An 11,405-nucleotide genomic window follows, 5' to 3' on the forward strand; every position below is an offset into this window, starting at 1 on the left:
CAAAGGCTAATGACAGGACAGATACTCTTAGGGCAATGAATTCCCATAGAAAACCTTATCCAATCCCAACTGCTTTTCAAAACAGAAGCCTTCTCTATAGCATGGTCAGTAGTTTATGCTTAAGCATGTTTCATTAATACAGTAATATTTCTAGAGTCTAGTTCGTATTAGCATAGATATATCACTAAGCTATTTTTAAATGCCAAATAAAATGTCAGTGAAAGGTCATATAATCCCTCTTAGATTAGCAAAAATAATACAGATTGGTTGTATTCATGGCTTGGTGTAAGTGAGGGAGGTGGGCACCACTCTATACTATTGGGTGGAGGTGAATTGGTTTAAAATTTGTGAATGATAATTTATGACATCTTAAAATCTTAAATGCCCATATCCATTGACATTAAATTCCACTTTCAGGAATCTAATCTATATGGGGCGCCTGGGTGGCTCAGTCAGTTAAGCGTCTGCCTTTGGCTCAGGTCATGATCCTGGAGTCCAGGATCAAGCCCCATGGCTGGCTCCCTGCTCAGTGGGGAGTCTGCTTTTACCTCTGCCCCTTCCCCCACTCATGCTCTCTCTCTCTCTCTCTCAAATAACTAACTAAATAAATAAAATCTTCAAAAAATTCTCACTGTATTTTAAGTACATAGTGATGTATTTTTCAGGGATGTTGATGGCAGGTCTGTTGAAATAGTGAAAGCCACAAACAAGGTATTCATCAATGGAGAAATGGTTTGGAAAACTACCTTTTTACAAAGAAATACTAGATGGTCATTTAAAAGAATAGAGAACAATGACAGCAAGGACAGATCTGCTTCTGTGAAGGAATGTCTTTGCTATATTCTTAAGCAAAAGAAGTAAATTGCAGACCAATATGTTTGGCATGATTGCATTTTTGTCAAAGAAAATGCATATGTGTTAGATATATATAAATGTGTTTCTGTATCTATGTGGATATGTATGTTTACATGTATATCACCAATTCGAAGACTTAAATTTTCATATTTTTCATGTCTCTGAAATCAAGAGATTTGAGTGTGATGAAATATGGCAGGTAAATAGATGAGTAGAGAGAAAGAAAGATAAGAATGTATAAGCATAGGAAGAAGAATACACACAAAATAATTACTAGAGTTATCTTTAGGGATGGGGTTGAAATGACAGTAGGTGGGGTTTTTTCTTTTCCTCTTTTTACAAATATTTCTAAATTTAATTAAAATTTTCCCTTGTGGTAAAAATGCCTAAATTTTAATTGAACACTTTGATGAGTTTTCATAGATATATATGACCTGTCTAACCATCACTCAGAACAGATTTAGAATATTTTCATGTCCCCAGAAGTTTCTTTCATACCCAATCAATTAATACTCACCCCTCCTCCCCACAAACTCTATTTTGTCTTCTATCCACACAGATTAGTTCACCAAATCTGAACATTACGTAAATGCAATCATACATGAATGCATTCCATTCATCAAATGCAATCAAATGAAATGTACTCTTTCGTGCCTGGCTTCTTTTTGCTTAATGTAATGTCTTTGAGGTTCATTCATATTATTTGTGTGGCAGTAGCTTTTCTTTCCTTCGTTGATGCCTAGGATCACATTGTATAAGTATACCACTATTTAATTATCCATCAGTCTGTTGAAGGAAATTTGAGTTATTTTTGCTTTGGGACTATTACAAATAAAGCTGATGCATTCATATACCTGTCTTTTTCTGGACATACTATATGACCTTAATTCTCTTAGGACTGACTATGCCTAGGAATAGAATGGTTGGATCATAGGACAAACATATGTTTAGCTTTCATAGATATTGCCCAATAATTTTCCAAAGTGATTTTACCCCTTTCACTCCCCCTCTGGAATCAGATTTCCAGTTGCTTCACATCATCACCAATACTTGATATCGTCCATCATCCTAATTTTAGCAATTCTGGTGCATGTGTAGTGGTATCTCATGGTGGTTTTAATTTCCATTTCTCTGACTGTTAATGATATCAAACACCTTTCATATCCTTATTGGCCATACAGATATTCTCCTTTCTGAAGTCCTGTTCCATTCTTTTGCCCATTTAAAAAGTAGACTGATTTGTTTTTTTAGTTGACTTATGGAAGTTTTTAGATATTGTGGATGTGAATCCTTTGTCATATATATATAGCAAGCATCTTCCCAAATATTTGTGGCTTTTCTATTCAATTTCATAATGGTTTCTTTTCAATAGCAGATGTTCTTAACTTAGATGAATGCCAATTTATCATTCTTTTATGGTTGTGTCTTTCATATATTATCAAAACATTTTAATAATAACATTTAAAGACATTAAAAATTTTTTTTCTTCCCTTATTTTATTCTTCCCTTATTGCTCTGGCTAGGACTCCAGTTCAGTATTGCAGTAGAAGTGGCAATAATGGGCCTCTTTGCCTTGTTAACAACCAGTGGACAAATGTTTACTATTTCACCACTGAGTATGCACCACTGACTTGTCCTCTTATTGCCCATGGGTGAGGCTCTGCAAAGCCAAATCACAGTTATCACAGGTGTTCCATCCCTTAGTTGGACATTCCAGGACAGGACTTAAGTAAATGAACCTCTCAGAGCTTCGTTTCCATATCTTTAAGTGGGAGCTAGTAACAGGACCACCCTCATTGGATACCCGTGAAGATGAAAAGGGTTATTTGAACGTAAAACACTAACACTAATGCCTGGTTCAGAGTAAGCTCTTATTATATGTTAGCTCTTATTATTATTAGCTGGTTTTATTGCATTTGTTGGGCTTCTCAATATATCATTTTATACTTTAATCAGGATGTTTTGGGTACATACAGCGTATTTTCCAAATTAGTTTTTAAGCTCTATAAAAGCAAATCTGAGTCTTGTACTTTTCTCGAATTTCCTTTGTGCTAATCAAATTTACTGTCTGCAATAGCACAGCAAAATCATAGTACTGGGATTTTTTTTTCTAGCTCTATCTCTGAAATATTCTGAAATTGGCCTGATCTTTGTTGAAGTGGTGATATTTTGGGTATCATGGCTGTGTCTCTAATATGCAGAGATTTTACTTTCTTTAAGTATTCAGAGAAAGAGCTGAAGAAAGCTTTCAAGAAATAGAATAAAAACTAATTTGTTTCCTGAAAATCTGGATTGGAGTCCTGGTTTTTCCATTTATTTATTAGCTAGGTGATTTTCATCTCTGAGTCTCAATTTCTCTATATCAGTAAGATGGGCTTAGTAATACTCCTTTTTAGTGCAACATTGAGCTTTCTTCCATATTTCAATATTTAGATTAAAATGCCAAAATAATCATTTTTCTTCAACAAAAATATTACTTAAAAGTAGCTGAACCACTAGAATACTATAAATCTGTACTGTAATCGTGTGTGTGTGTGTGTGTGTGTGTGTATCTGGCATTGTTGAATTAATTGCAGAAAGGGGTATAGACCAATGTTTATCAAATAAGTTTCTCTGAAGATGCTAATAGATGCTCCTGGGTGGGGGAGAGGGTTACAAATAGATGAAAAACTTGCAAAAGTTGTCAATATCCACAGAATGATAATCAGTTACAGTGCATGGGACACAATTTGCATCTTTATGGATGAGAATTATTTGTATTACTATCAATTTTCTACAATTTTAGGGTGGTAAAATATCTCAGAGACAATGAAAGCTTAAAATAATCTGAATTCATGAACTCTCTCTAAAGAGTCAGTACTCTCTCTAAATTTCAGTCTTTTGCAATTTTTCCCTATACCATGTCTTCTCAAACAGAATGTTATTCTTGTTAATCTTTTATTTAAAAGGAGCCTGGAGTTAATTATTTTAAAAATATATGCACGTAGAGCTCATTTAATGAGTATTTGGATAGAACATCTTCAGTTGGAAAGATATTGAACTGAAAGGGAAAAATTCAATATAACAAGTTTTTTTATAGGTGATTTTAGTTTCTATTCAAATCAACAAATTTTTCATAAGTACCTACTTTGTGATTCAAAGAAGAAGAATAATGGTACCTTGTCTTTTGGGGAACTTAACAGTGTTCGGCCATCCACGGTATTAGGTTTCACTCATGTTTGCATAGGATCCCATGCCTGATAGTATACTTCTGGAAGTCTAGATTATTCAGGCTAGAAAATAGCCATAAAGAGGATTCCATAATTCAAGGAGAGTTCACTTAAGTCCCCGTTACTAATGTAAATGGAAGACCCTTCAGTTATCATCTTGCCTCTGATTCCAAGTTCCCCTGGGGGGCTGATGGAAGAAAAACAGACAAATCTAAGAGCAGACAATTGTCTTGGAGCAGTACATTCTGAATCCATAACTTAGAAAGATACATCTTCATTAAAAATACTTTCATTATTATAAAGAAGCTCAGCTCCTCACATCTCAAACTACTTTTATTTAAAACATGATCTTTACTTTGTTTTGTGTAAGTGAAAGGTCAATTAATGTTTTCTTTTAATTTATATTCAATTAGCCAACATATCGTACATCATTAGTTTCTGATGTAGTGTTCAATGATTCATCAGCTGTGTATAACACCCAGTGCTCATCACATCATGTGCCCTCCTTAATGCCCATCACCCCGTTACCTTATCTCCCTACCCACCTCCCCTTCTGCAACCCTCAGTTTGTTTCCCAGAGTCAAGAGTCTCTCATGGTTTTTTTTTTTTTCTAAAAACAAAACAAAACAAAACAAAAACCCTTTTGTTCTCAAAGGTTAATTTAAGCTTCTAATATTAGAAAGCTCCTGGCAGCTTTAGTCATCAAGATATAACAATAATAATAATATAATAATACAAGAACCCTGTTTCAGTGTCAGCTACTGTATTATGTACAACTAGACTGCATTGGGTCATTATAATGGTGTGCAGGAATTTCCTGGAAGTCCAAGTTATGATTTTAAAATTATTCTGTTTTTCATGGTTCTTCTGTCCCTACTTATTGGAAGTGATCCCTTCTCATTGCTTTTGGTGGACTTGACTCTAAGACCTTCTTTTAGCGTGTCACTTCTTCATATTGTTAAGATGGATACTACCATGGTCAAAGCCCATGCATTTGTCCATAGAACCTCTTACTTGGCACTTACAGACATGGTCTCTACATGATTCCAAAACACTTCACATTCCCCTCTCCCCTCTTGAGAGGTTCAGGTAAAGGCAGTGGCCAAATGGTTCTCTTTGTGGGTGAGTTTAAGATGTATGGTATGTAAGTGTATATATCTGAACATATATGGAACCATCAGGAATATATAGCAGAGTCCACAAACATTTTCTATAAAGGACCAAATAGTAAACATTTTAGGCTTTGCAAGCTATGGGGCTGTCCAGCTTTCTGGCACAATTACTTGTAGTCGTCATAGCACAAAAGCAGCCCTAGACTGTAAGTACATGAATGGACACAGTTGTGTTCCAATAAAACCTTATTTACACAAACATGCAGACGCCCCAGAGGTTATAGTTTGCTGACTCCAAAACATAGTATAGTCTGGACAAGAAGTCATAATGCCAGAGGATCCCAGCCTTGCCCCTTACCAGCTGAGTGCATAGCTTAGTTCTCTCATGTCACTTGAAATAATTGTTTTGTAAACTCTCAAATACTATGCCGACATCTAAGATGGTATTCACTCAATCATTCATTTATTCAACAAATATATATCAAATGCCCGCTGTGTGTCAAGAACTGTCCTAGAACAACAAGGTGGTAGTAGGTAAGAATGAGTCACATAAATTTTGGGAAGGGTACCAGTATCAGGCTGTTGGGTGATTGTCAGGTTGGGGTCATAGGGTAAGATGACAGCCTGGTGGGAGTGGGGGGTTCCCCTGAAAGGAATTGATGTTCACACAGTCACTCATTTTGGGAAGTGGTTAATTCTGGGCAGGAAATGAGTTGGCACTTTGGGTTGGGGGTGCTCACACTTCTTTCTCTCTCTGGGGCCAAGAAGAGTTGGGCCAAGATTCTAAGTCACAGAAAGGCTTAAATGAATCTCACTGGGGAGTGAGGTGTTTCTTAGCTATGTGGAGTTAGGCCTCTAGTGATTGGTACCATCAAGTTCATGATTTTCTAACTAGTGGGGCCAGTGACCAAGAGGACAAGCAACCAGTATTTCTGGAGCAGCCGGTGTGAAGACTCAGGGTTGGAGAGTTGCTGGCCTCCAAAAAGTAAGATCCTGTCCAGTATCCAGAGTAGGGTGTGAATGGTGCAGGATCAAACTAAAATAATTTGGAAGCAAGAATCACTTTATTTTGTAGATATTGGCAGAAAATGAACTACGTGTAAACACTGTTCTTACAATCAAACAATTTTGGTACAGGGCGGTAAGTGTTTAGATAGAAGAGAGGATGTCAAGGCAGAAATTGGATGCCTAACTTAGTCAGGGAATGATTCTTGGGAAATAAGGTCTGAGTTGAGATTTTATGAATGGGGTCAGGTTAACCAAACAGAGAAGGGAGGGCAAGGACCAGGCAGACAGAGGGATCAGCATGTGCAGAGTCAAGTGGCTTCAGAGGGAGCAGTGCAATGTCGTTAGGGATGTGACTCTGAAGTCAGACCGTGGGCATTTACATCCTGGCCTCTGAGCTACTTAGACATGCTTATGCATTTCTCTGAGTCTCTGTTTCCTCATCTAACATGGGAATGGCAATCTTGATCTCAGAAAACGGTGTTGAGGATGAAATAGACAACAGTATTGAAGGCTTCCAGTATGATGCCTGGAACCTGGTAAGGAAGCCCTCAGTCAGAGTTAGCAATGATATATATTTATGTAATATAAAGCTATTTAAGTAAACACACCAGAATTGATGAAGGAGCAATAATGAAAAGGTCAGATTCAGTTGAGGGCTGTGTATTTGAGTGTATGAAAGTAATTTTGGCAGTAGGAATTAAGTTTCCTTAAGCATTTTCTTGCTTTTTCCTCATTTTGATGTGTCAATCCCATGACAGGTCATGGCCTTTCTTCCCTTGACTACTTCTGCGCCTGATGCTGAGTGCACCAGGCTAGCTGTTAAAATGAAACTAGTTGCGAGAGCGGAAGGCAAACTCAGAAAGGTCACAGCAGTTATGTTCTCTGTGCCCCCAGCAGTGGGAATGGAATGATGAAATACTTCAGCTGGTTTTCCCTCAGAGCTTTTTGTTGACGAAGGTGAATCAGACTCCAATTCAGCATGTTCTTAACTAGTTTAACAGATACCCTTAACTAGTTTAACAGATACTAGTTTAACAGCATGTTCTTAACTAGTTTAACAGATAGTTAAACAGATACTAGTTTAACAGATACCTTGCCTCGCTGCAAGGGAATCTACACATTTCCTGAATGCTGACTCTATGCCAGACTCTGATCTGGGTGCTGGGGCTCAGACAGGATTCTTGTTTCCAGACACTCCACTCTAAGTGGAAAAAAAGACACCCAACCCCCAACACTCCAATGCATCAATAGTGTTGCTGTGAGGGAGATGCAGGGAGGAGACCCCCAGTACTCCATTTCTCCCAAATGTTTAGTAGGCTTATCCAGGCTAGTTTTCCCTAAAGTATGAAAGCATTCATTGGGCATTTGTCTCATGAACACCTTTGTTCATCCAATGGCTGGTTTTTCCAGATGCAGATGGTGCTGGCTTCGGTGAGTTTGAGGAAACATCATTCTTCTCATATTTGCCCTTGAGCTTTTCCCTGCTCCTTTCCCACAGTGAAAAGCCTTTGCAGAGACGAAACATAGTAAAAGCCTTCACATTTGTATACTTTTCAAGCTTATTGTATGTACTTCCCACAGCTTTGGAAAGGATTATGCTTATTTTACAGTTGAGGAAATTTAGAGAGTGTCTGTGACTCATCAAGATCCTCATGTTAATCAGTGCCTGAGCTAAGATTCAAACTCAGGTTTTCAAACCATCCGTTTCCATCCGCCGCCCCCAGACTTGGTTCTCTCTTTCCTTGGCCATGGGGAAAGTACATCCCCTACTCTGGACTACATCCCAAGCTTTCAACATACTGGTTACAGTCTTGCTCCAGCTCTTGCCCAAGATACCCAAGGGAAAGAACTGGACCAAAAGCAATTTTTAAAAAATGCAGCGATAATTACAAAAGGATACCATCATGGTGACTTAATGACGCTTTTGGTAGTGTCTAGACCCTTATATTTGCATAAAAAGCAGAAAGGGAGGGAGAATCCATTTCCCAAAGCTACCTGGGAGGAAACAGGGAAGCATAATGGATTCAGAGAAATCTACACTTACTAGGGAAAATCATCTGAACCAGCAGCCCTCAAACTGTTAGGTGTCCATGAATCTCCATCTTGTCGATCTTATCAAAATGCCGATTTTGTTTCAGTAGGTCTGGGTAGATGTGAGATTCTGCATTTTTAGCAAGCTCTCTGGTGATGCCAGGGCTGCTGGGTTCAGGACACAGTACAGATAATGAGGACATAAACCACTGACTCTTGAACTTAAAGTTGGGGAGCTTAAAATAATTCTGATGCCTGGGCTCTATCCCCAGAGATTCTAATTTAATTGGTCTGGGTGGTGCGCTGAGGACCAGGCATTAAAAAGTCTTTCAGTTGATTCTAAGGTGCATCAAAATTGAATTTAAACTCTAGGGAGAGTATACCCACCTACAAAATGATTAGAACTGCATAGAGCTGTCTCATAGGGACAAGAAGGAGATGGATTATATAGTAAATATACTACACCGAGCTCATAGAGGGGGTTCAATAACCAAGTGAGGGTTTGGTTTTTTTCCCTTCCAAATTCTCAGATGGCACAGATGGGTTCTGGCATCTGGAAATTTCTCCTTTCTTTAATAGCTGTCTTATTCTCCTGAATGCTGAAAAACATTTCTAAGAAAAAAGGTGGCTATCAATTCACATTTCCATACTTTTTAAAGATTTCATAGTCCTTTTTTTTTCTCTTTTGGATGGCTTATTTGGTATCTTTGCTCTAGAATGTGGCCTGTGTTTAAAGAGATTTTTTTTATTATTCATTTAGGAAATAGTTATTGAACAGCTATTATGTCCCAGGAGCTGTGTTGGGCTGTGAGGACCCAGTGCTGAGTAAGACTGATAGGATTCCTGCCTTCCAGGAGTTTGAATGCTGGTGAGGAAGTATAGAGAGAGCCAGAATGAAGAGCATCATGCACTAAAGGATGGGACAAATGGGGAAGAAGACAGCAGGGAATTAAGTGAGGCCAGAAGAGTCAGGAAGACTTCTTTAAGGAAATCAAAGCAATGACAGGAGGTAGCCAGGCAAAGAGAGTGAAATGAATATTCCAGGCAGAAGGAAGAACACCTGCAAACACCAGGTGGCAAGGCTGAGCATGGAAGGTTTGAGGAACTGGGAGGAGTTCAATGTTATTTGAGTATCAAGCACAAGGTGGGAAGTGGCATGAAGCGAGAGAAGAAGGAAAGATCTTGATGGGGAGGGAGAGAGCTTAGATTTTAGGAAGGCTGGGTCAATAGTGGTTGGAGAATGGAATGCTGGAGTGGGGATGTTCACATACCGAGGGCTTGAATTCCAGCTCTACTACCCACTGGCTGTGTGATGTTGGCCCTACTACTCAACGTCTAGGAGTCGCAATGTCACGGTCTGCAATGTGGGGAGTACAATACTTGCCTCCCAGGGCTGTTTAAGTTTAAATGACTGAGTGGGTAAGTACGTGAGAAGTGCAGAACATGTAAGAGCTTGATAAGTGGCCATTATTGTTATCAGTACCCAGAATGATGGTGCCATCTAGGGATGGGATTTGTAAGGGGTAAGACAGGAGCCAGGATGTGAGTTAGGAGGTGACAAGGGTAACGCAGGTGACATGGTGCTGGTGGGCACAAGAGAATTGGATGAACTGGACAGATGTTGACTGGATGGGAATTAAGAAATAAGGGTCATGAAGACTCAGAGTGTCCTTGAGATTTAGAACATAGGAATAGTGACAAGTTTGGGATGAGTCCTGTGAAGTCAGTTTTACATGTTAAGATTGTATTCATCAGGGATCGTTTGCAGAGAACAGATGTCACTCCAGCTTGTTAGCAGGAAGGCACTTATCACAGTATATTAGGTGGCTTATGAACTTGCCGAGAGGGCTGAGAAAACAGAATCCAGGTTGAGCTTTCAGGAGCAACCTCTAATGCTACCCCTCACAATGGGGGTGCTAGAGTAGCTGCTCTCTCTTCAATGATCTTGCAATCAGGAAGCTGCTCTTTTAGAGCCCACGACACCACTGTTTCAAACAGGAAACCACCATAATCAGGAAGCCGATACTGCTGTCAGATCTAGAACCATTGTGAATCTGCAACAGATCATGTCAGCAGAATGGATGCTCCTGTCCCTAACCAGACTCACCGCACCTACCAACCTAGTATCTGAACACTGAAGCTTCTGCAAATGCACCTGCAGAAAAATCAAACACCTCCATAGCTGGGCTTGCCAGCAGAGTGGACAACAGGGTAAAATCTTGTCCATCTTGGACTACACACTTCTAGAACTCAAGCTGCCAGAGAATTAGGAAAGTATATTTTGAGCCTTCCAACTTCTGGAGCAGGGAAAGTCAAGCTAGAACAGTACTTTGCAGACTGTGGGTTGTGACTCATGACAACATCATAAAAATCAATTCAGGTGGTCACGACAAGATTTTTTTCTTAGTCATAAGTAGTAAGTATTACTTAATGTAACCTTTGTCTTAGGGTTTTGTGTGTGTGTGTGTGTGTGTGTGTGTGTACATGTCTTTGTTTGCAAAGTAAAGCATTTCTTCCTCTGAGCCATGGTAAAAAAACAAAAACAAAAACAACAAACTTGAAAGTCACTACCTTAGGTGTGGAGTGCCAATCTTCCATTGCAAGATCTCAGAAAGAACTCATGTGTAGAGCCCAGTGGCTACTAAAAATATGGGGTTGAATTTCAGAAGCAATCAAAGCTGGAGATAAAGATTATGTAGTCATTGGCAAGAAGATGCCACAAAGCCAAGAGGAAGTTGAGTAAGCCATCCAGGGAGACAGCATGGATTGTGAAGAGAAAGGTGGGGGATAGACACCAAGAAATACAGACATTTGATCTTCGGGGAGAATTTTCCGTCTGGGGTTGTGCTCATCCTTCCTGCACTCTGGTATTTTCCATTTGCTCTCCAGGGAGAGAACTGGATCCAGGGAAGCCCCAGAATGCTTTGGAAAAACCAGCACATGGCATGGGGGCCTGGCACCGCACTGGCCCTCAGGACTTGTGTGTGGAATGGATGTACAGAGCGCAGAAGTTCTAGGAAAGATGGAAAGAGCTTTTTAGATTCCAAAGCTCCAGCTCATGAGTTGTGACCACAGAGGGGTCTAGCCTCACCTGCAGAGGATGACTCAGTAGAGTTAGAGTACTAGTTATAATTTTCAAAGAGTATTTCTGCTATATAGAAAAATGGCAATAAGGAGTGGGAGCTGTATA

At 39.3% G+C, this 11,405-nt stretch overlaps 1 protein-coding gene across 1 annotated transcript in view; it reads left to right on the forward strand.

The window, feature by feature from the left end:
• Positions 1-11,405, forward strand: part of TMEM268 (transmembrane protein 268) — a 288,999-nt gene that overhangs the window by 189,494 nt on the left and 88,100 nt on the right. The gene's annotated exons all lie outside the window — the stretch shown is intronic.

Source organism: Halichoerus grypus, chromosome 14 (genome assembly GCF_964656455.1).
Source record: "Halichoerus grypus chromosome 14, mHalGry1.hap1.1, whole genome shotgun sequence".
Lineage (NCBI taxonomy): Eukaryota > Metazoa > Chordata > Mammalia > Carnivora > Phocidae > Halichoerus > Halichoerus grypus.